This window comes from Pithys albifrons, chromosome 2 (assembly GCF_047495875.1).
Source record: "Pithys albifrons albifrons isolate INPA30051 chromosome 2, PitAlb_v1, whole genome shotgun sequence".
In the NCBI taxonomy this organism is placed as follows: domain Eukaryota; kingdom Metazoa; phylum Chordata; class Aves; order Passeriformes; family Thamnophilidae; genus Pithys; species Pithys albifrons.
In genome coordinates this window covers 113296822-113324791 of record NC_092459.1, presented here as the reverse complement: position 1 = coordinate 113324791, position 27970 = coordinate 113296822, and the positions used below count along the sequence as shown (strand labels likewise).

General features: G+C 41.7%; 1 long non-coding RNA gene across 1 annotated transcript; it reads left to right on the top strand.

Moving 5' to 3' along the window:
- Nucleotides 1-95: 95 nt before the first annotated feature.
- Nucleotides 96-27641, top strand: LOC139685376 (uncharacterized). The gene is made up of 3 exons (XR_011700099.1): nucleotides 96-295; nucleotides 2770-3008; nucleotides 27571-27641. It is a non-coding gene; the product is annotated as an uncharacterized lncRNA (long non-coding RNA).
- Nucleotides 27642-27970: the final 329 nt, after the last annotated feature.

The window sequence follows — 27970 nt, the reverse complement described above, 5'->3', positions numbered from 1 at the left end:
AACACACTTGAGTGAAAGAGTGAAAATTTCATCCACTTGGATAATCCTTTATCTCGGAGTTAAGCTCCCCTGTTGCAAGGAGGACATATCGCTGCAGTCAATCACGGATGAGTGAGCTTTTAGATAAGGCCTTTCCTATAATACACCCACGACACTTTATTTTCCTCTTGCAGCACTGGAACTGACCTCCCCACTTGGCTGAGTGTCGTGGAGGCAGAGATAGGGACCGTGCTGTGCTGCTTGGCTGACACACATTTCGGAGCAACACATTCCAGCAGATGAACCCATTTGCACAGTTGAGTGATCTAAACTTAGAAAGCTAATTTCTCTAATTACAAAGTGAGACTGAACTCCTGTAAAGCTTTTCATCACCTGAGTGGAATGGGAATTGCGCTTCCATAATCATTTAATGTTTAGAAACTAATTAGGAAGCAGTTTGTGGGGAGGCCACACCCCACATTAGACTATTTCACAAATGGATCAGGAGGGAAAACTACCTCTGCTGAGAAAGTTGAGCAAGTGGCAGAGGTTAGGAGAAAGAGCACAGTTTCCCCAATGCTGAGCACTGCATTCCTACTTCCATGAAAGCTTCAGTTCTTCTGAGTCAGACAATTTCTTAAAGCTGTGTCTCCAGGCCAGCTTTTCAAATGTGTCAAAAGATTTTGGAGAAGATGCTCTAGTGACCAGAGCCCCAAATTCAGTTTGCTGCTACAAGCACTTGCTTTTCTCTTTTCCTGGAGCACGTTGCTTGAACTAAAATTTCGAAGCTGTATTTGTGTTTATTGAGCACATGTGTTTTGTCACTTTGAAATTCCCACCTTAGTTTTCCTGTGTTTTAGCTCCCCAGGATTAAAGTGAGACATTAAATCTATTTAAGATACTCTGAAAACAATAAAAAATAAAGACTCTGGGGTATGCAGAAATTATTGCAGTGAGAACCAGTAAATTCCCTGAAAGAGTTAAAGACGTAAAGCCAAAAAATATGTCTAATGTACACCCTTTATGTTTTATCCAGCTGTAATTAAGTGAATCCATAACATTATTGCTTTCTGTCACAGCTTAGAATTGAGAGCTTACTTCATTTCAGAGAATAGTACTGTTTCTCCTTCAGTTTCTTTTATTTGTATGCACATAAAACCTACTTTCTGGTTGTTTGTCTGTTAACCCTTCAAGGATCGGATGCCTCCACATTAACCTGTGAACCAGTTCCTTTGTCCTTCAGTTATCCTCCCCAGTGGTGGGATTCCTGTGCACCAGTGATTGGACCTCAAATCCCTGCTTTCTAAAAACAGGGGAGAGCTGAGACTACAGTTTAAGGTCTGAGTAGGGGTACAGCTTATCAAGCTGGAGTAGCTTCCAGTAGGTGCAAAGACTGTGACACTGAGCAGTGCTGGCACGTCTGTCACAGACAAGATGACACTTTCCTCTGATAAGCAGCAACCTCAGCTATTCCTGTCGGTCGTGGAAGAGGCTGCAGTGAAACCTGGGCTGAGCCCTGTCTGCAGTGATCAATGGGTGCTTCCAGCAGAACTCCAAACCTCTAGCAGGGTTTCCCTCACAGCTTTCTGCAAAGGTGCTTCTCTAAGTCAATTTTTTTAAGTGCCTCAGACCAAGTTTTGTTCTCCTGTTATGACAGCATCACAATGCCTGAAGTCTCTGTTTCACACAGGCTGTTTTAATTGTTAATTGCATATGAGAGTACATGTTCAATACATTCTCAGTCACAAACTGTCCTGAGGGTGCAAGGCTGAAGTACACAGTGGTGTCCTTTAGCCAAGGAAATTACTGAAGAGAGCAGTGAGTAGCACATTTAAATTTGAGTGTACAGTAAAAGATTTCTTGCCTTTGCCTGCCATTATTCCATGGCTGATCTAACACTCTGGGCCTTGATTTTACTTATTCCTATGGAGGAATATAAAGGGAGTTGCTTCATTTGGCCTGAAGAAACATTCAGAGACATTAAGATTGCTGAAATCCAGATTCAGCCCAAAGTATAAATGTGGCTAAATGGAGGAACAAAAACCTTAAAGTTAGGGATGTGCTTAAGTAACTTGCTGGAGTGACCAGTGAGTTTGGCCACAAAGCTGGGCACGTGGGAATAATGCTGCTGTTCTCCAGGGAAAATGTTTATCCATGGAATTAGGGGTATACACAGTGGCTTCCTTTTGCAGCAGAAGGAACCTTTTTGTATCAGCTAAATGTTTTTAGATAAAGCACAGTCCAGAGAGGGTGGCTGCCACCCTTGGTGCTACAGATAAAGACAAGATCCTAAAGGAGCTAAAAATGGCTTTCTCTATGTTCATGGTTTACACAGGAATTAAAAAATAAAACCCTTGACCATTCTGCATGTCACAGCAGTGCCACAGGCATGTAGATGTTACCTGTATATGCACTGAGGGCTTTTTTATCACTGATCATGAAGTGGGAGCTGTGACAGGACTGTATGTCAGAGACAGCAGCATTTGGAAGAGTATGAGTGTGCACTGACCTGGGAGTTTTGGTGTTGAAAACTGCGTTTTGAACAAAATCTGTATCAACTCCTACAGTTAATGACTTGAGACTCTCCCAGTCCCACCCTGGAGGGAGCTGTGGTAAAAGTGCCTGCAGCTTCTAGCAGGGTAGTGGGAACAAGGGTAAGTGAGAAAGAATGCAATAGGAACAAGCCCCATGGAGAGGTGACAAGCAGAGGGGCTTACTTTTGGTGGTATGAGCATGATACCCTGTCACTCTTCCTCTCTGGTTAAGGGTTTGTCTTTGCTCTTTTCACAGTACCTTGAAGGTTTTACATTCCTTCCCCCTGACAGCTATTTCGTCTCACAACTTTTTCAAACACAGAGGAGAGGATTTTTTCTTCAGTTGTTTCTGATCTCAGCCCTGAGTCATGGACCACTCCAAGTGTGGCAAAGGACATCCCAGATTTGTGACACTGGGGCAGCTTGGTGAAGACCTGAAAGAAAAAGAGCCTGGCTGAAGAACTGGACCCCCAACACCAATTAATTTCTTTGAAGGTAATGGCATTACCCAGTGTGCATCAGCTTTATGTCTGAAAGGAGCCACAGACTCTTGCAGATCCACAATCTGTGTGTTGCCCTGAATTGTTTGGGGGTTTTATGTATATAATGATGATTTTTATTTACTACGGCAGAGGGGAACGAATGAGGATCTGCCACAACTTGAATAGGAGCAATTCCACACCTGTCCCTTTAACTGCACGTTTGTGGTTGGCTGCCTTTTATTGTCCTCCCTCCTCTGGGGCTGCAGGGCACTGTGTGTGTATGTGTTGGAAGGACTTCCCAGCCTAGTGGGTGACCCCTCATCTTGCTGCTCCAGGCGGTGGCTTCCCTCCCCTCCTTTCTTTCCGATATTTATTGGAAGCACGTGCTAAGGAATCTGTGAGCCTGGGATGCTAATGAGTGCGTGGCACAGAGCAGAGCAGGGCAGCAGATGCAAAGGGCCAGGCACGTTTCCTAATGAGGGAGTCTCGAGACCCATCTGTTGAGTCTCGTGGGCCCTCAATGAAGTTTGCTGCACAAGGTTGCCAGTGGAGGGTTTTTTCCCTCTAATGCTTTTAGTTCTCAACAAGTGCAATCCTGTATAGAGCAGCATGTCATGGGGTTAGGTTTTGTTGTTACTAGCAGATAATGTGACTTTGAAAAGAACGCCCCTGCCCCAGCTGAAAGGAGGATAACCCTCCTCTACCCCCTTCCTTCCCATCCTTCTTACTTGGATCAATAACAGGTCCCCAGGCACAAAGCCTGCATTCTTTTATTCTCAAATTAGAGCAGCTGCAGCAGCAACACCACAGCTCATTGGAAACCTATTAGCTTTTGAAAGACTTAATCCAGTTTGAAAATAACTAGTGTTTCTCAATCCTTCACGCACTCACTCCTGTAAGAGGCAATATTCTTAGGCTGCATTGAGAGTGGACTGGGCTTATTATTATAATAACCTGCATCTCTCTTGGTGTCCCAAAGGGGCAACAAAGAAGGCAAAATGTCAGTTTCCCAGCTTCACAGGGCCTAAGAACATTGGATTTACTCTGCCAGATCACACGCTATCACTGAGCTATGCCGCCTACCATCCTGCCTTCAATAGTGACTGAAAATCTTGTGATTCACTCTCCAATTTCATAGTTTTTAAGGCCAGAAGGGACTATTATGATAATCTATTTGACCTCCTGCACAACACAGATATTAGAATTTCATCCTAGGTGGGATAAAAGCTGGGAACAGCTGGATTCTTTGATGCTGCTCTACTGGGAAACAGTGGAAATGTGGGCAATTTTTGGGTGTACTTTTTCTATATGGGGAATTTGTTCCTTTTAAGCACATGAAGCACAGAGCTTTGAGTATGGGAGCCTTGTGCATACTCAGCAAATCCCTTGCTTTGGACTTAGGGGATCTGATCTTAGGTAGAAATGTTTGCTCCCCTGTCTTGGTTTCTTGTGTAGCTTTTCTGTCACCCCTTTACTAAGGCTTTCCCTGCAGCAGCCAGCCCTGTGAGATAACTACTCCCATTTTAAAGGTGAGGGTCTGAACTTCCCCAATTGCTCTGCCCTTCAGAGACTTTTAGGCCATAAATGCCTTGAGAAGACCTCAGCAATGAGGAAATAAAGTTTTCTTGAACAGGATCCTGAGTCTCATGCCCCAAATCACACTGGAAATCTGTAGATGATCAGGGAGCTTGTTTTCTCATTTTTTTTCCTGAGTCCCAGCCTAATGTGTTTGCTGGGACATCTTTCTCCGCCCGGACTTTTCCTGTACTGTGCCAGTCCTAAACCTTTCCTACAAGTCCTGCCAACTGTTATTATTAGTTTTGGTAGAAATATTTTGCCAAAGGTAAGTGGGGTAGGACCACCAACTGACTTCCCAAAGGTCCCTGAACAGCAACAGCTTTTGATTTCTACTGACCTGGACCAGATTCAGTGTGGTGACCTAGAGCTAAGGGGCTCAGTATCTCATTACTAATCCCTTGAGCTAGCCAATTCCTTCCACCAAGTCAATGTTTTCTAAAGTGTTAAAAGACTTTTCCTGCCTGCCTGCCCATTAAATCCTGCTCTCCTGTCTGTGTCCTTGGATCAGCCTAATCACTGAAGTGGATCAGTTTCAAGTCTTAAGGATGCAAGCCATGGTCCTGACAGTGCAGAAGATGGCACGGCAGGCAGCACAGCTGAGGCAGACACTGCTCTGAAGGGTCTGCTCTGGGGTAACCCTGGTGTGCTGCTTTTGGGATGTGTTGCCAGCTGGGTGTGGGGTGTTTCCTGCTTTCAGCTAATTTATCTGAGATTTACAATTTATATATGTTTCTACATACTTTAAATCTAGGACAAAAAAAAAGAAACCAAGTATTTTCCTGGATCATCCATTGGCATTGCTTTTTAGATTTCTCAAGTAATAATTCTCTTCTGTGTTATTTTAATCTCACTGTCTTAGATGGGGAATTTGGCTTCGCAGAAAGAACCACACAGAACACCATCACTGTGCTCTAATATATCTTTATTATTAAAATCTTATATTGCAAAGATACAGAGAAATGTGTTTCAAGAGAACATGTAGAGAAAATCAGCATGTTTTACATTAAAATCTGCAATAGGCTCATCCATACACTTTGCAGGAAACCACTTCCATTTGCTTTATTTTAGATTGAATACAGAGCAGTTTATGAGTTCTATATGTCTGTTTCTTCCAGCAAAGCTTTTTCATTATTAATATAGGCTTGCAAGTGTGGGCATATACATTGCACATACACATACATTGCTCCAGGTATTTGCTTTGTCCCACTTACACATATATATATATTTATATGAAAAAGGGAAGTTATTCTCAGATATTTCAGCCACTCATCCTTGATAACTGTTTTCCTAATCTTTGCTCTGGTAAAGTGGCCCTGGCTGTGTCTATGTGAGCAATGTTTTTCTCCTTGCAAAGTAGGAACACTTTCCCTCACTGCTTATGCAGCTCTATGTGTGATGGTACCTGTGTGCCCACATGCACTGGAATATAAATTTCCCTCATCAGTTTTTCCGTAAAACAAAACTATTCACAGGGAGCACATCTGCCTTTGACTGCATTTAATAGACAGGGCTGCAAATGAAAGGAACATGAAGCTTCTGCACTTGCTCTTATAAAAGGAGTGGAGTATCTGTTGAGTGACAGTAAGCACATTTGCCCTCACTTTTGGTCAGTGGATGAGGATATTCTGATTCTGGACTATCTCATTAAGAATTTTCTCACAATCATATGTTACTTCTTTCCAATACTGGTGATGTCAGTTAATGCTCTGTTTCCATTTGAAACTAAGTTTTTAATGTGGAACTTGACATGAAGGCCCATGTGTGGTAAAGACACAGAAGCAAAAGCTCACAGTGTCCTTCCTCTTGCTTGTGCTTTGTTTATCTGAATTGTTTCCCAAGTTAACTCCTGTGGCCTAACCCCATAGAAGAGAAGATCTAATCTCCAGTTGTCCTCTGGGACCATTCCTGCAAGGTCCTTGAAGAATATATCCTGTTTCCCAGTCAAAGAGTCAATCCAAGGATGTGTCCTGTCTTCTCTTCTCATTTGAAGATTGTTTACCTGTTATTTATGAACTGTGTTTTGTCTATGGACTATTCCTAATGTGGGGACATTGTGATGCTTATTAGAGAAGGAGGAAGGATTAAAATGGCTCAGACTTTGCATTCAACATCACATATTCCATGCAGAAGGGTTTACAGTCACATACAAACACACCAAAGCCCAGCCAACCCTCAGAGGCCACAGGAATTCTGCCATTGGTGGAAGATAGATTGAGTGTGTAATAAAGAAATATTGAGAGAATTCTTAATTACCTCCTCTGATGAGGTTTCGCAGAGCCTGGTATGTGTTGTTGGGTATCAGAGGTGAAACAAAATATTGACCCTTTCAGGATGCTGCTAAAATAGAAGCAATTCAAGGATCAGGTTATGCCTGAGTGTCAATATTCAAACTCAGCTGTAGCAAACTGAATGCTCTCATTTATGCCAGTTAGAATTACAGTTTGGACATTTTATTGGAGCATTAAGGGGTCACTTATTGTTCTAAGAGGTTTTTCCTGAAAGGAAGGCAACCAGTGCTGAAGAGCTGAAAGCACTGAGCTGTGTTCATTTGGATTAAAAATAGGTATTTTGGGCCAGTGGAGCTTCAAAATAAGCAAATTCTCAAACCAAACAGTTTTCCTTTTGGTAGCTGAAAAGGAAACCGCACATCCAGGAGGAATGTAGATCAAAGCAGACTCTGCAAATGATGCAGAAACACATAAAATAACAAACAAGGCTGGTGGGAAGAGGGGAGCTTTTGTAAGTAGATAGGTCTGTTCATATTACACTGAAACCAAAGGCGAGATTGCTAAAAAAGATACTGGAGAGGGGTATATAAGGCTATATGTTTTTCTCCTCAGAGGAATTTTTCCAGCCTGTTTTTGCATCTCCATTGTGTTTGCAAAGTAACATATAAGGGACATGCTCAGCTCCAGATCTCACTGATACCAACTTTTGCCTCTTACTTCTTGCTTCTCTTCTCTCACCTGTTTCCCTGAGCCTCCCTCTGCTGAAGTCTGTGGCAAAATATGTTGTTTTACATGTTTGCCCATAATGCACATCCTCAAGTCATTTTCCATAACTAAACTTTCAATATTTATGTAGTTTAATTTTCATACGTGCAGAACAGAACAATTTGGAATGTTTGTAGTATTAACTGGTTAGATTGGAATTCACTTGTTTAATGTATTCTATATCTACCTCAGAACTGGTTTAGATAGAAACTATAATAGTGCTAGATATTTTTAAACTTGTTGCTTTCCTTATCTTTAAGTGAGTATGTTGCTGCAATAGTCAGTTGTAAAATCTGAATTGATGGGGATTGGGTAATTGTCTCAGTGAAGTCACTCTTTAGCTTAATGACTTGACCAGTCCTTTCTTGAATGCATCTTCATGAAGTGATGGGCGTATAATTTCTGAACTCCTCAGGGTTTTTATTCACAGAATTCTCTACGCAAGAGGATCGACCTTGCAGAAGGGAGAAGACTCTTTTTCCCAACAGCCAGGAAGAGTTGGGATTTTGTGGATAGCTCTATTCCCTCCTGTGGGTCCTGCAGACCTTCTAGCTCCTTCCATGTGCCTCTCCAGCTGAAGAAGCTGCATGCATGGCGTGTACCTCACCTTTAGTAGGAAAAACTCTTTTCTTGGGCAGAAAGAAGGTAATTTATTTCATCTGGGCTAACAAGTGGAAAGGCAACACTTCTTTATGAGCCACTTAGAACTGAATGTGTCTCTTACCTCTCATCCCCCCTCTCTTGCTTCTGCACATCTTGAAAGCACCCTGTTCCATACTGTTAGAGTAGAATGGGGCCCCAGGGCTCTGTAGATTCAAAGAGAGGGCACAAGCTGGATTGACATTGTGTGGTAGTTGGAAAGATTTCATTTCCTTTTTCATTTTCTTCTTTTCTTTTTTTTTTTTAACATAGACAGACCCTTTTCTCTCTGCTTTCCAGAGCAGCCACTCATCAGGAAGAGCAGGCCCACTGCACCCATCCTGTGCAGGCCATAGGATATGCATTGCCCCTTCCCATCTGCCCCTGGTCTGTGCCTGCTCCTTGTGTGGAGGGCAGGGGACTGTAGGAATTCTGCTCTTCCCAAGACTGCCCCTGGGATAGCTCAGGGTAGTGGAAGAGAATACTTTCCCACTGTACCAACTGAGGCTTGTTTGCCCCAGACAGAGCTTTCCTCCAGCAATTTTTTATTTCTCTAGGACTCTGAAATTGTTTGCCAGTTCTTTTAATTTTTTTAACATGGCCACTTTTAGGCTTAATGGAGATGAGTGAAAGTTTGAGCTCTGTATCCTGGGAAGTTCCTCTCTGCATGAGCACTGGACCAGTCAAAAGCTCCAAGTGAAGGATTGTTAGACAAAGGGACAGCCTGCAGCAAAAGGGATGTTTGTACTGTAGCCAGAGTAGGCTTCCTTAAAAATAATAGCCAAGGGTAAACACTATCAATTCACGGGTTAGATGCTTGTAAAAAACCACCGTCCCATTTGCTAACCCATTAGGGAGGGAAATAGGACTTGACAGTTCTCTGTGCTGTGATTCTAAGCATGATGTTTCCCTGAGAAAGTGCCTGTGTTGCTGGGAGTGCTCTGCGGTCACTGATGGCAAGGGATTGGGAAGATTTGTTGCTGTACAGCAGTTTGTGCATGGCTTGGTTTTAGGTTGTTTCAGCCTATCCACATCAAGTGACAAAATGCAAAGCTGTCAGACCTGACCTGGGAAAACAGAGCTGACATTCCAAAAAGAGTATGTCCTGACAGTGACTTCCATTTTTCTGTTCAAATGTGGTCTTTATTTTTGGGATTTCAGCTAGCAAAAAATGTGGGGGTTGTTGTTGAAAGAGGATTATCCCAAGCCCAACCTAGCTATGCTAAGGGAAACTTGTTACTAGAGGAAGATTCTGCAAAATTTATTCCCAAGGGGATGTCTTCCAAATGCAGAGTAAATTTACATGTCTGACCTGCTTCGTTCTTGGTAGATTTGTGGCCAGCAGATCTGAAATTCAGTCAGCACTCTGCATCCAGTGGCTGACTGGAGGGTGCTGGTCACCAGAGAAGATGCTGGGCTTGCAGAATTTTGGAAGTTCTTTGATGGTAGAAAGGTTGAAGAGGCTTTTATGAAAGGGATGGAGCAGAGCAGCTCTAGAGCAGACTAGACAACTTCTGAGTAATTTTATGCAGAGTATTTCAAAGTTCCCAGAAAATCTCTCATTGAGTCTAATAAGTTATATAGTATTCCCACAGTGTTACCTGGCCTCAGATATGTGGGAAATCATCTTGGAACTTTTTAAGGACAGCAAACAAAGAGCTTCCAGTCTGATTGTGATGGTTATGCTTTGCACTGGTAACTGGTATCAGAGATCAACTCTATTATCAGGAGAAAGTCCTTAGTCTATAACACTGAGTTTAAATAATGGGACAGAAAAATGGCATAGAGACATAAAGTGAATTCAAGTGAGTGAGAAAACCTGCTTAGGAATAAGCACTTACCCCAGACCCTGCACAAAAACAATCCAGGCAGAAAATGAAATATATGAACTGAAATATATGAACATGAAACTGAAGACATCAATTGTCTGAGGTCCTTTTGCTGAAGTACCTTGCTGTGTGCAAGGCTTTCAAGACTGGCCTTTCATTCTGGGGACTCAAACAGTGTTGATAAACAGCTTGAAAACTGATCTAAAAGGACACATGAGGTCTTTATTTTACACATTTTTCATCAGGACACCCAGCTTTCTAACACACATAATTAAATATTTGATAACTATGACCACAATTAAAGCTGATTAGTTTTTAATTCAAGTAAATAAACTGGTTTTGCCAAACTTACAGAAGCTCAAAAGCCTGTAAAGAGGATCTTTAAACATTAGGAACAGCTGCTTTCACATAAGTGTTAATACAGCTATTGCTTTTATTGCAGTGTGGTTCCTTCACAGTATCTTACACATGTTAGCACAAGAATTATGTTCTCACTCAAAACAGTCTTTGGCTTTTTGGCAACAAAAAACTGTAATCATAATAATTTTTGTATAAGCAGCACGTTCACAATTCAAGTCCTGCATTCAACAGATTTATAACGACTCTGAGCTTGAAAGGGACAGTTTTTAAACAAGGAAAAAGCTGTTAATATCATTATATTATAGAGAAGTCAGTGACATAAGGAGGAAGGCATGGCCACTCTCATACCAGGTAAGATATCCAGTGCTATAACATTTGTTGGTATTGGTCACTATAAGGAGCAAAGAAATTAGAAAGCAATGAATTATTTGGCTCAATGAAAAAAATATTTATTCATTATAGCTACCTGTTTGAATCAGCATCACAGGGCTTGATAACCCTGTAGTTGTATCTCGTCATAAATAACACTAATTCATTTTGAAGTGCTGCATTTGTGGTTTCCTCATTGTTTTTCTGGCAGAGTGTTCCACAGATTAATTATTCATATTGAGACTTTTCTTAAATAATTTTTAAGTATTGTCTTTCTACTTCATAGGCAGAACCTGTGTTTGTTGTCAGCAGAGAGGCTGAAGAGGACATGGCTCACTTTCTGAATGTTTGATCTGTTATGTGACTCTCATATAATTTTCTTTAATAATGACAATCCTAGTGTTTTCAGCCTATTTTTCCCAGACATTTCTTTGAGCTTCCTAGGCACTTCACTTGCCAATCTCCAGACTCCTCTTGTTTCTGCTCTCTTCTCTCCTTCCTGTGGATTCAGTATTTCAGACAAGGGACTTATGCAGGGACACTATTTTAATAGAGGAGTAAAAAAAATTATGCTAAATGCCCAAACAACCGTCTAGACAAGATTTTACAACACTTATCTCATCCATGGCTCTGATTTTTTAGGTTTTAGACTCTCAAAGTAGCAGTATAGTGAATTCTGCTGCTAAGAAAGCAATGGCTTGGCTGAGCCAGGAAGGCATTTTGTGCTTTTACTACTCAATAATTATGGCTGAGTGAAAATTAAGGTATTTAAATGACAGAAGGGCTGCAGCACCGAGCGTGACTTTTCAGCATGATCTCTCATATTGCTGCTGGAGGTAAAGTCACAGTGAGTCACAGCATGGTGGTACTGGAAATCTGTTTGTCCAGGGCCTGTGGTCTTCTGCAGGATGATCACATTACAATTTTAAAGTTTCCTGTACATTTTGGGTGTCTAATTCTGGAATCCGTGTTTTAGGAAGGTTTCACTCTCCATATTTCAGTGTCTTGCTGCTGACACTGAGCACCAGGCAGTGTGAATGGCTCATTTCAAGGGATCTTGGTCTGTGGTGAAAAGAACAGGAACAAGTCCAGTACACACAGAACAACTGGCTTTTGTTTACTGAGTCAAAGCTGTAAAACCATAGAGGGAACAGAAGATGAAACCAAGGGACAGAAATGATGTAGTGGGGATGGAAAAGGAGCATCAGCATTTGAGGGCTCTCCTGGATGAAACAGAGATCTGGGTGCCAGCAGTGGGGGGAAAGACACAAGGCATTCTTCCAAAACTGCTTGATGCAAGAACCTCTTGATTTAAGTTTGGATTTGAGAGTATTGGAGGGAAAAAGATTATTTATCAGCAAGAATTCTCCAACACTTTCCCTTCCTCTCAGCTTTCAGCCTGGTTCATCAAAGCCAAAAAGTAGCTTTACATGATGCTAAGTGTACTCCCAGCCTGCCTGCTGAAGGCAGGGTCCCCTGCTGTAAGGTACATGAAAAACTTTTAAAAATTTTATTCTTAAAAAAAATACTTTCAGCATTCCTGGTGGAGACTTCCCACTCATTGGAAACTCCTGCTTCCCCAAAACCCCTTTGGTCTTTTAGAGCATTTTAAAACAGATATTCTTAGGAAATGCTGTATTGCTGTGGGGCATCTGGCTTGTAATCAGTCAATCCTTTCAGAGCAACTCTTCCGTCATGACACCGCCCCAGAGCATGCCTGGTGTGGTCCTGGGGAGCCATGTGCCTTATATGTCCATTGCAACTTGCAGGAGGTCAAGTAGGGGGAAGCCAAAGGATTTGTGCAAATGGTGGAGCCAAGCAGAAGGTCAGGGATGGCATTTTGTGGCCATGGGAAAGAGACAGCTCTTTCTCCTGGGTCGGGATGTGTCTTTCGGTGCTGAGTCTCAAAGAATCATGGGGCTTCCAGGGCTGGCACCCAGTGTTCTTAATTTTGTGGTGAATAAGAGCCCTGAAAGCACATAATTTAATCTGCCTGAAGATAATTGTTAAATAAATAATTCTCTTGTTTAAAGAGTAAATCTTCAGCAAGTTTCAAGACAGCCTACAGCACTGCTGATTCTAATCATTACTCTGCATAGGGAAGTGTCTATGCTGCTTAGTGTTTCCAAACCAGCAGTGCTGCTATTAAAAAGTCAGGCCTGGATTTAGAAGCTGTCACAACTCAAACTAAACTTCTTTTGGGGATTCCTGAATTCCCAGCTGAAAGAGAGGAGGGCTGGTGAGCAGAGCTTTGCTCTCTGGGTTTAACTAACCAGAGTTCTGTGCTGCTGTTTGGTGCCTCAGTTTCCATGACCGAACGTGGGGTTCTGTGGCCAACACTGCAGTGCATTGCCCTTCTGGAGGTGGGAAATGCTTCAGGAAACACGGGTCTTTCTGTTTGTTGGTGTTGATGGGATGTTGCTGGAATAGGGGTTGTGTATGACAGGAAATGTGCTGCGGTGTGTCAGACAGTACCACAGACAGAAGTTCCAGTCAGCGAGGGGCGATTTTTATTTGACTGCCCTGTGGTCACCTTGTGGGCTCCCCAGGGCTCTGCTGGGCGGTTGCTTTTCTACAGCATGTCCTGCTGTGGCTGAACTTTTTAAGGGTTTGGCTGGTGCACAAGGGATTTTTTTGGGGGGTGTGAAAAGGATCGGTTTGGGGGAGATGCATTCTAGCAAAGTAGAAATTACACTGGTCAGCTGAGGTCTGGAGAGCTGTGCTTCTCTAAACCTCCCTGGCCCTCAGCTGGGAGCTGAGCTGTGGCAGGGATGGTTCACTGCACAGGCAGGATGTGGTCGGGAATGACTTGCTAAGGTGTTCCAGCCGTGGGAGAGGTAGGGCTTGGATACTCTACAGCTTCTTTTGAGGCTTGAGTGCTCAATTAGCACTTGGCAGTTCAGTGGCTCCTATGACAGCACTCTCAATCCCCTGGCTGGCTAGTTAGAAGGTGTCTTTCTGCTGATTTATGATACTTAAATTAAATAGCAGAGAATTTGGGCCATTTGGACATGAATCTATGATGGCTTGCGGGCAGGTTCCTGCTACTTACCCATTTTTTCCTGACCAGTAGTTGCAACATCAGAGAAAGCTGATGATCTTGATATTCTCCCATATTTTTGTTAAAGTTTTCCTTTTCTCTGAGAGCACTTGGCAATTTTGTTTCTGGAGATTTTTGGGAGGAATGGGCACTGCTCTGGTTTTCTAATCCTGTTTCTCCCTGTCTTCCAAACTGGGAAGTCTGTACTGCTCTTCTGAAGCTGATTGTAGTGCTAAAAAATAAATTCATACAGTTTTTGGCACAGCACCCTTTGAGCAATCTTAAGTGATTGGGAATTAATTCACTGTGCCATTTAAGCTACTTCGAAGGAGAAGAGATCTAGCTACATTTTATTTTGGTTGCATTTTGTATGAAATGTGTATAGTTATTAGAACCAGATATATTAACTTTGTGCTGGGCTGATGTACGCCAGTTAAAAATGTGTCCCCTGGCACATGGAATCGAAAGCTGAGGGTTTTTTCTGGCACAAATGCCACCCATCCCCCTGGATTTAGGTCCCTCAGCCCCTGGATTTGTTACTATGTCTAATAGATGTGAAAACAGTAGGTCCCAGTGCCATTTCCATCAAGTTATCCATTATAGAAGTCTTAGAACTTGCTTTTGTCTGAAGAAAAATATTTGTCACATGTTATTAGAAAGGACCTTACACTGTGGAGTAAATCAGGGTTTGTTAAATTGTTAAATATCATAGAACCATAGAATGGTTTGGGTTGGAAGGGACCTTTAAAGGTGACTTGCTCCAACCCCCCTGCAATAAGCAGGGACATCTTCGACCAGACCAGGCTGCTCAGAGCCCCATCCAACCTCACCTGGAATGTTTCCAGGGATGGGGCATCCACAGCTTCTCTAGGCAACCTGTGCCAGTGTTCCACCACCCTCACTGTAAAAAATTTCTTTCTTATATCTATTTCAAATCTACCCTCTTTCAATTTATATGCAAGTGTGGGATATGTTTAGCTCCAGAAGTGGGATGGGTGTATGTCATGAATCATTCTATGGTGTCTGAGTTACAATAATATACATAAATCATGGAAGTATCACATGTCTTAAGCACAAGGTTTCATAGGCAATCATTCTTACAAATGTTCATTTGCAGAAAATCTTGAGAGCTGTTGTCTTTTTCCACAGTTAAAAAAAAAAAACAAACCAAGAAGTAATCTACTTGGAGTATTTATAGATCAGTTTCCAAAGAACAAATTGTAAAAGAAATGGTGTGACATTTCCAGCTCTCTTTAGAGGGAGGTCTGTTCAGCAACACATTTCAGGTGACAAAACACAAATATGATGCACGGTGCCAAATGGAAAGAAAGAATAGCCCCTCTGCTGCTGAGAATAAAAGAAGACTATAGTAATGTGATTATGGTAATGGTCAACAAGTCATAGTCTTGTGCTTTTGTTCACTGTAATTAACTTCTTGGAATGGTCACAGTCGCTTTCTCTGTGCTCATCAGATGGCCCTGCCTTTGTGTCCGCAGTCTGTTATTCCTCCTGCAGGGCCTGCAGGCCTCCAAGTGCATTACTAAATGAATTCATTGCTGGAACAAAGATTCGCTGGTAGAATAGAGATTGATATCTTTTGTTGTCAGACATTCAATACCATATAGCAATCCAATTACTTAAGCTGTTTCTATCAGTCTTATTACGGCTCACTATTGAGGCATGCTTTAAAGCTGGATAATTCTGTCTTGCAAGAATGTAGTGGAACAGATTAGGGCTTTAATGAGAAGGCTTTCTGTGGGCTGGGGCACTTCCATTGTATGTGTTGGGATTGAGGGATCATACCTAGGCAGAGGCTTGGAGTCATTGTTGCAAAGACCGATCAAAGGGAAGCCTGAAATCTGTACAATTGCTCCAAGAAATTTTATGGATTATAAAAAAATAAAATAAAAACTGGCGAGGTTTCTGTCTGTTATTGCCTATCTGATGAGAATCTGTGGTACAACAGTGGGAAAAGGAAATTACTTATTGGAATTCAGATTGTGGAATGGATATCTCATTTTGTGTTTGAACTTTCCCTCTGCTGTGCTATAGGTCAAATTCTGTGCTGAGCTATAGCATTTTAGGAATGCTGGCAGCATGGATTCAGCACAAGGCTTGTTCTGCATACAACTGCCCAGGGTGGATGTCAGGAGAGGAGGGTTCTAATGCACAGAAACACAGTGGGAAAGAAGGTTTTGATAACTGCAGGTAGGGGAGGAAAATCAGACCACCAGGTTTGCAGCCTTGCTCGTGCTCTGTAGCACAAAGCAGGTATGGAGAATCCCAAGACAGCAGAAAGCTGGAATCAGTAACACCTCAGAACTGAGGCTGAAGTGTAGAAGTGGAAAACAGTTATTTTTCTGTGAGGAAAACAAATCAACAGTGTCAATATAAACAATCTACTTTGCAAATATATTTTTTTGAGATTTTATATATGTGTAAAACACACCTGTGTTTATTGTGTGAAACATAAGCAGCAGAGGCTTGGCAGATGCCAGGCTGAATTTATATGTCCTGCTCCTTGAATATAGTATTTCAGATGAACTTTTAAAATGTGATAAAACTATTCCATTCTCTCTTAGGCCTCAGCAGAAACATCTTTAACAGCATGAACAAAAGCACCTTGGAATTGCTGAGGTTGAACAAAACTGGAAACACAGATTAGAGTGCATTTATATGGGATAAATACAGCTTGGGTCATATATGAAAACAAGTATTTCTGAAATCCTGCCTCTAGGGCATTACCCTTAAATAACCAAGGGTATGTTTTATTTTTCGGTATGATAAATGTACCAAAGAAAGCACTCATTGGTGTGAATGGCAAATGGCAAATGGCAAATTTCTGCAGGTCAACAGCGATTTCCAACAATTTGAGGATATGGTCTGTCTTTCCTGGATGCATAGAATTGTATGATTTATAATTTCATTATAATAAGGCTGCTTTTCCATTTCTTAGGGTTGTTTTATCCTATCAACAGCTAAATATTTCCTCATCAGGGACAAAGTTACAAACTATTGCTAATGCACACGTGTTCTCTGGCTGTAGTATTTCCAAGGCATTATTTGGAAGAACAGCAATTATAAAGACATTTTCCAAAGGAAATTGTATTTGAGTTAGGATAAGGATGTAGGGGTGTGAACCTAAGTCTGAGGAACCCCTGAAAGTTTATTTGTGCATTTAGTTTTGTTTCCAGAAAGTGTTTACATTCCTCTCTATAGAACACAAACACTGATTTTCTTCAGTACTAAAGGTATGACCTAGTCCTGGACAGAAGCTAAACTTTATTTTGTAGCCTCAGTTGCCTGATGGGGATTGAAGTTAATGTTTCATGAGGCAAAGGAGAGCACCTGTTCATTCCAGGAACAGTTGCTGCTAAGATATTTGTTTGGGGACACAGTTAAGGTGATTTTATGCTGAATTAGCAGTTTCTCTCTCACTCAGGAGTGTAAGGAGCAATTAAAGATTTAGAGTGGCCTGACCTTTATTCGGCTCATCGTTGACTTGTAATGAGTGATGTCTACTGTAACTGCTTTCTTGTAATTTATTTACTCGGTTTAGGAATGAGGGGTTTGGACTTGGGATCTTCCAAGGGAATCTTTTTATGTGCATTTTCATTTATTTTGTCTAAATACATTGAAACCTCCAGGACAGATACTCAGCTGGTGTAAATCAGCTTAGTTCCATTGACGTCAGTGGAGCAGCGCCAGCAGCGGGTCTGACCCACTTCTTTAATCTGATCACTTGTCCATCCCATTTATTTCAGGTTACATCAGAGTGAGCAGGGCCTTACCTCACTCACCATGAACCTGAGATAGGTACAGCCTTGCAAGTTTTGTCAGAGGACTGTCATCACTGAGAAACATGCAAAGAAGCAAGAGTAGCATCCAGTCCTCTGCCATACAGAAATTCCTTGGAGCCAGTGCCTAACAGACCAAGCTTGTCTTAAGTGTGAAATTCCCACTTCCTCATAAGAAATTATGTTAGTTTACCACAAAACATTAACCTACCACAGCAAACTTTTTTGTACCTAAATATCAACTAATTAGCAATATTCATTCAGTGTTCAGAACGCTCTGTGCCACTACAGCATTCTGTGAGTCTTCAGAAACCTCAGCATCCCAGCTGCCAAGGCCATGCTGGTACCCACCACTGGAATTTCCAAGGGAAATCAGATTTCAGTTTGCAGTCACACCTTGGCTCTGCCACTCTAACTTGTCCCTTCAGTTTTTCCTGGTTCCTACAAGTTGATTTGCCCTTGTGTCTGTTCCCTGCCATTGTCTTCTCAGATAAGTATTGGATAGTTTGACTGAGCATTGTCCTCATATCCCACACTACTCTCCCAATGGATCTCTGTATCTGATCTTTTCCACTGTTTGAGTGAGCACATTTGAAGGTTTCTTTTTGTTGGGCGAGAATGGAGGGGCCATTACACAGCTGAAAAACTCATTTTCCCCCCTTAATTAATTGAACTGACTCTTGGCTCTTCTGCATGTTCTCAAACAATATTTGTATTCAAATATTCCAGTAGCTTCCAGGCACACATTCCCAGGAGGGTAAAATGTCACATGTTTGGTCTCTCAGTTTTGTGTACCCAGAGAAGTTGCTTGCCCTGGAAACTTTACATCAAAGCCTTCATTTGTTCCTGTCCCATAACCTGGCAGGGAATGTACACTCCTAAGAAGATCCAGAACATGTTTTTTACTGCAGCAGATACTTTCTTTTGGTGCAACTACGTTATACATCTTTCTGGTTTGTCTAACTCAATGCTTAGTTTATATTTCCCTAGTAAAGGAAAGAGTTTTACCTTTTTGTTGGCTGTTTTCTATGGTAATTTCTAATACTGAATACCAATATTAGTAGCACATATATTGCTTTTTCTGGCATTGAACTGTGTTTCACATTTCTGTCCAATTTGAATGAAACAGTCAACTTTCCCAGCAACCAGCTGATCCTCTGCAGTGTTATTATCTAATGTCCTACAACCTCTTTGGAACTAGTCATGCAGTGGCCATTGACTTTGTACTGGACTTTCTCCAATACCTCCTCTCAAGAGTCTGCAAATGCCAAAATTATGTGAGCCACTGCAGTTCTGGTATCTTTTCCCAAATACCAAATGCTTTCTGGGCTTCCCTTGTTCTCGAGCTCTGTCTTGTTTCTGCAGACTCTGGTATTTTTGCACAGGTCTCTATGAGTATCTTGTCTCTTATATCTGTCAGAACTGCCCGCTAAGTTTCACTTTAGATAGAGTGGCTTTCTTTTCTTGACAAGTTCTGTTTGGGTTATTCCGAAATCTTTTAACAGAATTTCTCTCTCTCTGTCCCCCCTCTACCCTGTAGTATCAGTTTGACCCTCATACCAGCTTGCATTTTTACCTATCAATCAATAGCAGAATATTTCCATTATTTTTCTGTACTGTTTCAGTGTAGCACTCCTGCACATTTAATAGTCTGCCTCCCCTGCCTCGGTGAACTGAGCCATATAAATCATCTATGGCTTCAGAATCAGACACTCCCTGCATGGAGAACATGATCCTGTTGGCTGGGGAGAAAAGTTGCTGCTTAAGCTTCACTTATCTCTACTCTGCCTCTCTGAAGGGCTTCAACTGAGGTGAGATTTTTGAATTCACCTTTCTTCCACACAGAATATTGTCTTTGTTCACATTTTTGTTGTGGCTGCCCCATCCATGGACATGTTCAAGGCCAGGTTGGTTGGGACCCTGGGAAACCTGGTCTAGTGAAAGATTGCCCTGTTCATAGCGGGGGGTTCAAACCAGGTGGTCTTTAAGGTCCCTTCCAACCCAAACCATTCTGTGATTCTATAATTCTATCACTCTTCTCATAAGAATAAACATAAAGCCACATTCATCTCCCTTATGTCTCTCTCCAACAAACTTTCCCTTTCCCTGCAATCACTGGTGCAGTCCCTGCTGTGCCCAGAGAAGCCAAACTGGAGGGCAGGTTTGCTCTTAGTCCTGGTATCACTGCAAGTGTAGGAGGGGAAACCCATTTTAGCAAGGACCCATAAATGTAGTGGGAAAGGAAATCTCAGTGGGTGCACAGAAAACAAGACAAAAAAACCAGTTGTGAGGCTCAGGTTCAAGGGGTTCTGTCCTTACAGAAGGCTGTTTGTGGAGTGTATGCTTAGAAGCTTTGCTGAGTGAGTGCCTTGCTAGATTTCAGTAAACTAAATAAACAGAATAAGCACAAAAATCAATTAATATTTACAATACGCTCGAGAGAAAAGCAAGTAGGCAGCTTTTCTCTTACTTTTAAGAAAAAAATGAGGCAGAAAAATGAAGTAACCCAGCTCTTGGGAGCAAGTAGCAAAGCAGACCCAAAATTCAGATTTTTGTTCTGGGCTTTGTCTACTGCACTGACATTTTATTTTTTAAATGTTTTTTCATAAGATGTACTACTTATTTTCTTCATTTTTGTGATTGCTTTCATAAATGGAAAGACGTAAATCACAGTGAAGTGAGTCCAAAGTTGGGACAGTATTGAGTTCAAGAGGTACAGCAGAAATTTGGTGAAGATGCAAATATATCTACATCCTGTCAAAAGTTACTCTTTCATTACCAAGGAAACTTCACTAAATTAATGGGGTTTAGATGAGAAGGAAACTTAAGACTATCTAATATGACCATATGTATTTTACATGCCATAGAATTCCACTCAGTTATCTCTGCAAAACTATTTCCTGCCAGATATTGGGCCAGATCACCTCTACTAACATTAACCCCTTCAGTCTCAAAGCACTCTGCAGACATGTCCTCTGGCTGGGCTATTGTAGATTTACTGTGCAAAGACCTAATGATTCCTAAGTCCATGGAATATGAACTGAGTGATATGTGTATGTACCCCTTTTGTAATCCCCCAATCTAAGAGATTGCTCAAGACAGGAACAAAAGGAAGAAAAGGAAAATCAATGTTTAACTTGGAAATATTTGTCAGTTAGCAAGTCACAAGGAAGTAAATGCCTTTAGCACTGAGGACAGTCAAAGTAGGAATTTATTTTATAATTAATTTAGACTTTTTTTAGGAGTGGGGGATTGCATATAAAAAACAAGTGAGTCCAGACAAAAAATCTTTCTGTCTCGGTTTAAGGGGAAGAACCAAAATGTTTACTCACAAGCAGGGGAGGGGGCCTCCTCCACAATAAGCACGCCACTCTATCAAATTTAAGAAGAGGAGCTTTAATACAAGAAGGATAACTATTCTTAACTGATTATATATATATATATATATATATATATATGTAAACAGACCAGAGCAAACCGCTTCCCCAACACCACGAGAGAAAAAAAGAAAAAAACAACAAAACCCAGCAGGTTTCCTCCGGGAGGAAAGTTATACTTAAGCAGTGTCAGTGCCACAGCCCGGCTGGCTGCAGAGTGAGTTTCCAGTCCCTCTCCAGCGAGACAGACGACTGGGGAGCTCTCAGATGAACTCTGTCTCTCCCCCTGTGTTCCTTGTCCTGAACGAAGAAGAAAAACTGGAAAATGGAGAATAGCAGCGTGTCCCAGAAAGCAGCCGCGACCTCTCTCTCCCGGGTCGCTGCCCCAGCCGGGGTGGGCCGGCCACGACACTGCAGGTGGCGGTGAAACTGGAACGGAGACCGGGATCCCAAATGCAGGAACCAGGAGAGCTGCCGTGGCAAGGAGAAAAGAACCGGCTCACCAAGAAGCAGAAACAGCAGCAGCCAGGAGCCCCAAGGAGCAACAGCAACGGCCTCTCTCCCACCCCTACACACACACACACACACACCACCAAGCCGTGTGTAGTCCCCAAGAACAAAAGAGACAACCTGCCCCCACCCAAGTGATCAGCAGTTAACTACTTTTTTTGTTAACTACTGGCATGGGCAGTTAGTGGCAGGGGAGAGAATTTACATAATAATTCCAAACTACAACACTTCCTTTTGCGGTTTGTTTCCATTGAATTTCCTAAGTTCAGGAATATTCTCTAAATGCATTTGAACACATTTATTTTGTAGAAGGCTCACTCTCCAGATGCTGACCACACTTAAACAGGTCCTGAAATCCATCCTTCTCATGGACAACACGTAATTGTGTGCATACACCCCTGTCCTATGTAGGGATGCTTCCCTGAGCTGGAAACTCAGCTTGTGTGCTTTAATGATTTCAAGGGATCTATTTTCTGGCACCTTGCTGCTTTGCTTCTTATTTTCCCTTCAAACACGTCTGCTGTTGAGTTTTAAAGTATATTCCTTTACATTCTCACAAGCTCTTAGTATCTGAGGCCTGGCATTCCTTACACAAGTAAAAACTGTACAATGAATAGGATGCCTGCTTCAGCCTCCAGTTCCGGATCTCAGGTCTTTGTCATACTGAAGAAATGTAAACATCCCAATCCCTGTGAGGGAGGAGTCTCCCCTATGGATCAGTCCCATGAGGTGTTGGTCTCTGTCTCGGAGGCACATCGATCTAGCTTGTCTGCAGGAGCTGGAAAGACTTCATGCCTTGAATTTTCTCAGCAGTGCTATAAAATAACGCGTCTCTCCGAGTGAAACCACCCTGTTAATGCATGGATTTTCTGCCCTGAGTGATTTCCTAAAATCAATAACTCATTAAAAAGAAAGAAAATTCAATTCTCACAATTCATAACCATGCAAATAACAGGCTGCCCTCCACAGCAGCACCAGCTGGGTTTGGAGGACGCTGTATTTGTTGGTTGGTCAGTTGCCCTGACTGCAGTTTCATTTTCCCTTGGTCCTTCTTGAGAAAAACTATTTTAACAATGATATTCACTCATTAATTCTTAGGAGTAACGCTCTGTTGGCAGAATGGTTAACCAGTTACTAAAAAGAGAGTCTGCTGGTGAATCCTTTAAAAATATGACTACATCCCTAGCAAGGAACTCTCAGCAAAGAATGAAAGTGTAAATCTTTTTCAAAGTCACAGTCTCTAGAAATCCTTTATGTACATTATAATTCCTCAGAAAAGTGTCAGATAACTTGGAAGGGGAGGAAGCTTTCAATCCCACGTGTGTAAAGCATCACAGTCATTAATTTATTGACTGAATTGATCTGACTTTTAAGACTCCCTGGCTTGGCATCAGCGTTCTGTTTATCTCACAAGCAATGAATCTCTTCTTCCTCCCTGTGTGTAAATACTTAATAGCTGTTAACTTAAGAGGTCAGACCTTGCTGGATCTCTAAGTATTGTACTTCAAAGTACACTTAGGTTGAAGTTTTCTTTTTCTTCTGCTCAGATCTCAAGTTGCTGCACTCCCTGCTCTGTTTGACTTTCCTGGTGGTTTGGAAACCGTGTCAAATGTTTTTGAGAGCATTAGCCATTTTTTCAGAACGATTTTTCTTGCACCCAGACGTATTAATTTAAAATATTTAGGATTTTTTCAAGAGCAACACCAGGATTTAGAATGCTCCATAGGATGCTGAAGTCAGCCTCTTTCACAGAATTTTTCCATATGATGCATGTCAGCAGCTCAGCTTCAAGGAGTGTCTTCTCATTTTGCTTTCCACTTAGCATGAATTTAACAGGTGTCCTGGAACTCCTCAGAGCAGGGCAGGATTAGTGCCTGTGACCTGGGAATAAAAGGAGAAGGCAGTGGGGTGTGGAGGGAAGGAAGGTAACTGTGGAAGATGAACTGATTCCAAAGGACACCCTCAAGCAAAGGGTGGCAAAAGAATAAAATTAGGGAGATTTAACTTGAGTGTGAGAAAGAGCAACCCTTCCATGTCAACAGGGACTCAAATGGTTTAATAAATTACAGGAAGGTTGGGAGAACAAGACATGCCCTCTCTAGAAGAGTCTCTGGAAGGGCTGAGGGAATCCTGATCCCAAGTAATAAATTTCTCTCAAATGAAAAATGCAGCCAGTATTATGACCAAGCATTCCCAAATGCCTGTGTCCTGGATTCCTAGCCCTTGGTGGCCAGGAAGAACTGACAAAGCAGAGATAGTTCAGCCAAGGAATTAAAATCAGATATTGCTCTGTTCATTTTGTTCCAGGAGCAGCAGAAGCTCTGTTTTCTATGGAACCATACCCTTGGTGTCCCACGCACCTACCAGGGGTCTTCATGAGACCCCCAGATCCCAGGACCACTCTTGACCAGAAGGGCAAGAGGCAGCTCCTGCCTCGTCTGCTGTGGAGCCCCACATGTGCTGATTGGAAGGCTGGAAATAAGCTGTTTGTACTGAGTAGACAAGTGCCCATTGATCCCACACCTTCGAGGAGATTTTCCTCAGCTGGGGGCACTAATTTAGGTGTCTTTCCTGTGTGCAATGACAAGAGCAGTAGGAACATAATTACCTCCAAATCTTTTGCTTCTCCCCTGACAACTTGCATTGAAATGGGGCAGTGGGTTTGAATGTTATTCGGGGCAGACATGAACAGACAGCATGGCTGCATAAGCCTCATTTCCTTAGGAAATCAAGTGGAAATGTTTGTATAGTTTATATACAGCACAACATGGTTTGTGTCTGTCCTGTTACCTCAGAGGTTGTTGTTGTAATTTTATGCTCCATTCTTGTGCTTCTTCTAATCTCGAGTTTGTGAAAATACTGCTTTGGACCTTTGTGATTTGTTTTCCTGCATCTCATAGGAATCCAGGGCTGGAAGGGGCGTCCTGGGTCAGCGTGCCCAGGCTCCTGCCGAGGTACATGAACTGTAAAAGTTGTTAAAAGAGAGAAATACGGTATAATAAACTTCTGATTGGTACAGTGGGAAAGTTAATGGGACAAATGAAACCTTCCGTGTGGCCTTTGCAAAGCTGAAAGGCACAGCATGGGGCAGTCCCCTGGCAAATCTTGGGTCATTACCTTATCTTGTGCAGTAACTGCCATGCATAAATGTCAGAGAATGGAGGAATTTTCCCCTTTACAGCACCAGAGTATCAAGTATTCATGTTGTCTCCAGCTAAATCTGGGGGAAAGATTTTCAGATTATATTCATGTCTAAAAGGTACATTAAAATGTTACAATTATTTACAGGGGGAAAATTATTTGATCCAGGGAGAGGAGAGACATCCCTTAGCTTTTAAATATGCTTGAGTGACAGTAAGGCATGTTCAGCATTCCTAAACAAAACAAGAACCCAGAAGAAAATAAGACAATAGTTAAAAGAAGGATGGCAGTTTCTTATATACAGGGCACATGGGTACAATAATATCAGTACTTTCTGAAGCTGTATTAGAATGATTGAAAGAGAACCTAATGATGCAAAAGTAAAAGCCATAAAGGCCTGTGTTTCAGCATTTGTGCTCTTTGCCTTTAGCTGTGCAGTGATTGTCAGTATTAAATGTGCTTCTTTACTATGTGTAGGTACTTGCAATTTTTTATGACACTTCTAGAATATTTATATTCCTGAATATGTACATTGTTTCAAGTCTCAGTGGTAAAATTCCCTCTACCTAGAGGGATAAATGGTGCAGCTGTTCAGAGAAGAAGCACCATAGTTTGACAGTTCCCAGAAAATAACAGAAAACACAACAACACTCCAAAAATCTCAGTTTTGCACTATTTAAACCGTGTTCAAAAAATAGAAGGATCATTTTCAAATTGTTTGACATCAATTCCCTTTCTGAAAGTAGAGTCTGTGTAATTAAAGCATTGACATTTTGAATGTTTTGTATGGAATAGCTTTAGGATGAACTGGGAACTCCACTGACTGCCTTAAGTGCTGCCTTTAGCTTGGGTTTGTAATTTTACATCTTTTCCCTTACATCAGAGTTTGATCCAGCAAACCAGGGGCTACTTTAGGCTCTTCCATTGACTTGCTTGAGGCTGTGAGTAGTTTTAAGTGTTCAATCAGACTCTTTGCCTTTGGTTTCACTGTTTGTATCCTAAGCATGAAGTGTGTGCTTAAATACTGCCTTGGGTTATCCTGTGCTTCCCACCTGAGCTCTGAGCACAGGTAGGATGATAAACTGAGCTCCATCAGCCTCGTGCCATGTTCAGAGACACCCAGAACTGAACTGGGCAGGGAACTACATTCTGTGAGCTGTTGATGAAATCATAAGAAAGGTGAAATTTGCAGCTTTATTCCAGAAAAGCCCACTTGCTATAAACATTTATATGCTTTAGTAGAATTAGGCAGTTTTAAAAAGTCATTCCGGGGTCTGAATCATTAAACTTTGGACCTTTAAAGGTATTTATCTGTTAAACTCCTGACTGAATGGAAACCTATTATTGGAATGTTGTAGTTATTTTGTTTTAAGGTGTTCAGAATGAGCCCAGTCTTTTAAACACTCTGTTAATGCTTGCAGTAGGTTAATTTTTAACAAAGAGGTTTTCTTCATGAAAAGCACATTTTCTGCCCAACAGAATTTGATAGTCTTTTCCATTAAAACTTTGAAAACTGCTAAATTTGACATTGCTGTGCTGTCAGGCTGAGCCTTCAGAAAAAAGTCTTGTAACTAGAGATGGGCAAAGGGCTATTTAAAATCTCTCCCCCAGCAGAGGGATCATCCCGACTGGTTTCCATTTGGGGCTGCCCTTCATCGCTCTGTTGGAATGGCTTTAAGCAGGTGTGACTCATTTGTATGGCTCTGCTTTGGGGAACCAGCTCACCAGCTGGCCTTGGGCTTAGTGCTCTGCTCGGAGCCTCACCAGGACCTTTTTCTGGGCCCACCTTACCCCTTACTCGTCTCATCTTCAGTCACAGCCATTACACCACGACTGATGCTCCCAGCCTGTCACTGCTCCTCTGTCCAGCCAGCAGCAGCTCAGCCCCTTTCCCCATGAGCCTCTGCAGTACCAGGGGTTGCTCATTGCAGCTGGGCAGGCACGTTGGGTGTTTTTAGTTGGATAAGTAAATTATCTCCCATACTTCTGCTGGATCAAGCAAAATGTTGCCTTTGGAAAAACCATGTCCCAGTCCTGCTTGCTTCATTCAGCTCAGTGTAGAATTGAGCTGACTTGGGTAGAACCAGTAAAAAGACTGAAGCCAGTGAGCCAAATCCTGTTTTCAGTCACCATTATATGAACTACATTTATTCTACTGAAGTCAACAGAGTTTGAATAGTTATAGTTTGAATAGTTAGACAATAGTTCTAGTTTGAATAGTTATGTTGACTTCTGGGATAAGTGCAAAAGCAATTAAAAAGCAATTAAAAATTGAAAAAGCGATTAAAAATCCCCTTTATCATTAGATTTTATAATGCCATGTAAAAGCTCTGACATTAGGCACCATCAGCTTTTGAAGAAACTAAAACATGTCTATGTTCCCATAGTGTGTCAGAGCTACAGTTGAAAATTCCAGCTTTCCATAAAGGTGCCTTTACCAACTGGATTCTATTGCTTTTTGAGAGAAATACTCGCCTAAAGAAGGAACTGAGAAAGTAGTTGTGTGTATGGATTCCACTCACAGCGAGGGAAATTCCTGTTGAAGTTTTGTTTAAGATGTTTAAATTATGTGAAATAGCACAAGAACATCACCTTAAGTTTTCTCCTTATGTTAATAATTAACAGCCCTATCCCCCACACGGTGTTTAATAAAGGCAATACGTCCAGGGGAAAAAGTATATTCACTTAAAATTCAATACTGTATTTACAATACTGCTTTCCCATGCTTATTTTTGGGTCATTTGGGAAAAAAGCTTTAACTCCAAAAAAATTTGAATGGATTGCTATTCTGGGAGTTAGATTGTCACTTAATAAATATATTTCTGATAATAAAAATTGGTGTCGTTTTCCTTGCAGGGACTTATTCGGAAGAAAGTTAATAAAAACTGCATGGAAAAACCAGCATCACAGCTATTTTTTTTTTCTGTTTGAAATTCCTACAGGAAAGTTAGCTGAATGCAAAAAGAGTATCAAGAAAGAGAGAAACATTCCATTGGTCCTTAAAACCCAAAGGTAAGATTGTCTTTCTAAAGATACTATTAAGCAAGGTAGGTCTGATGAACATTTTAAATACCTTTCAGGAACAAAGACTTAACTGGCCCCGCTGATGGGAAAGTCATAATGTGGCTTTTTTCCCCCAATGGTTTTCTATTCTTTGTATGGGTGACAGATGTCAATGAAGTTGAAAAGTGTCCATTTCCCAGCAGGGTGTTGGCTGTTCCCCAAAATGCCTGGGCAGTTTATAGAGGCCCTCGTATCTGCTGATGGTGATGGAGGGATTTGTAGGGAAAGCTTCCTGCAGGGCAGAGCCTGCTGCCTTTGAATAGAAGGCAGCCAGCAGCT